Below are 2,026 nucleotides of genomic sequence, written 5' to 3' on the forward strand. Positions count from 1 at the left end.
ATCTTAGATGGCCGCTCACAAGCTTTTAAGACCCCAGACCCTACTCACCAAAGTGGGATGCAGAACATTTTCTTAATAACCTTTGTTATGCCAATTGACCTAGATGTCTCCTGAAACCATGGTCCCCAGACCCCTGCCCCTGCTACTCTGTCCCTCGAAGTGTTTGGTTGTATTCAGGAAACTTCTTAGCTTTTGGTTTAGTCCAGTTGTGCTGACCTCCCCTGTGTTGTGTGTTGTCCTTCCCTTCACCTAAGATAATTCTTGTCTACTATCTAGTTAGTGAATTCCCCTTTCCCTCCTTCCTCCCTCTCGTAACCATCCAAGAACGTTTTCTTCTTGAGTTCTTATAATAGTGGTCTCATACAATATTAGTCCTTTTACGACTGACTAACTTCACTCAGCATAATGCCTTCCAGATTCATCCATGTTGCGAGAGGTTTTGCAGATTCGTCATTGTTCTTTATCGTTGTGTAGTATTTCATTGTGTGCATATACCATAATTTCTTTATCCATTCGCCTGTCGATGGGCACATAGGTTGTTTCCATCTTTTTGCTATTGTGAACAGTGCTTCAATGAACATGGGTGTGCATATATCCATTTGTGTGATGGCTCTTATTTCTCTAGGATATATTCCAAGGAGTGGGATTGCTGAATCATATGGTACTTGTATTTCCAGCTTTTTAAGGAAGTGCCAGATTGATTTCCAAAGTGGTTGTACCGTTTTACATTTTCACCAGCAGTGTATAAGTGTTCCAGTCTCTCCACAGCCTCTCCAACATTTATTATTTTGTATTTTTTGGACTAATGTTAGCCTTGTTGGGGTGAGACGGTATCTCATTGTAGTTTTGATTTCCATTTCTCTAATGGCTAATGATCGTATTTCCTCATGTGTCTGTTAGCTGCCTGAATGTCTTCTTTGGTGAAGTGCCTGTTCATATCCTTTTTTAATCATATCCATTGTTTTTTAGTTGGGTTATTTGTATTTTTGTTGTTGAATTATTTGTCTTCTAGATTTTAGAGATTAGACACTAATCGGATTTGTCATAGCCAAAAATTTTTTCCCAGTCTGTAGGTAGTCTGTTTTACTCTTTTGGTGAAGTCTTTCAATGAGCATAAGTTTTTGATTTTTAGGAACTTCCAGTTATCAATTTTCTCTTCTGGTGTTTGTGCATCATTGGTTATGTTTTGTATTCTGTTTATGCCATGTATCAGGGCTCCTAGCGATGTCCCTATTCTTTCTTTCATGATTTTATATTTAGGTCTTTGATCCATGTTGAGTTAGTTTTTGTACATGGTGTGAGGTATGGGTCTTGCTTCAGTGTTTTGCAGCTGGATATCCAGTTATGCCAGCACCATTTGTTAAAGAGACTGTCTTTTCTCCAATTAATGGACTTTGGGCCTTTGTCAAATATCAGCTTCTCATACGTGGATGAATTTATGTCTGGATTCTCAATTCTGTTCCATTGGTCCATGTGTCTGTTGTACCAGTACCAGGCTGTTTTGACTACTGTGGTGATATAATAGGTTTTAAAATTAGGTAGTGTGAGGTCTCCCACTTTGTTCTTCTTCAGTAATGCTTTACTCATTCAGGGCCTCTTCCCTTTCCATATGAAGTTGGTGATTTGTTTCTCCATCTCATTAAAAAATGCCATTGGAATTTGGATCTGGATGACATTGTATCTGTAGATCACTTTGGGTAGAACTGAAATTTTCACAATGTTGAATCTTCCTATCCATGAGCAAGGTATGTTTTTCCACTTATGTGCATCTGTTTTGGTTTCTTGCAGTAGTGTCTTGTAGCTTTCTTTGTATAGGTCTTTTCTGTCTCTGGTTAGATTTATTCCTAAGTATTTTATCTTCTTGGGGGCTATTGTAAATGGTATTGATTTGGTGATTTCCTCTTGGAAGTTCTCCTTGTTGGTGTAGAGGAATCCAACTGATTTTTGTATGTTTATCTTGTATCCTGAAACCTTGCTGAAATCTTCTATTAGTTCCAGTGGTTTTCTTGTGGATTCTTTGGGGTTT

The sequence above is a fragment of the Trichechus manatus genome, unplaced genomic scaffold, assembly GCF_000243295.1.
Source record: "Trichechus manatus latirostris isolate Lorelei unplaced genomic scaffold, TriManLat1.0 scaffold00138, whole genome shotgun sequence".
Taxonomy (NCBI): Eukaryota; Metazoa; Chordata; class Mammalia; order Sirenia; family Trichechidae; genus Trichechus; species Trichechus manatus.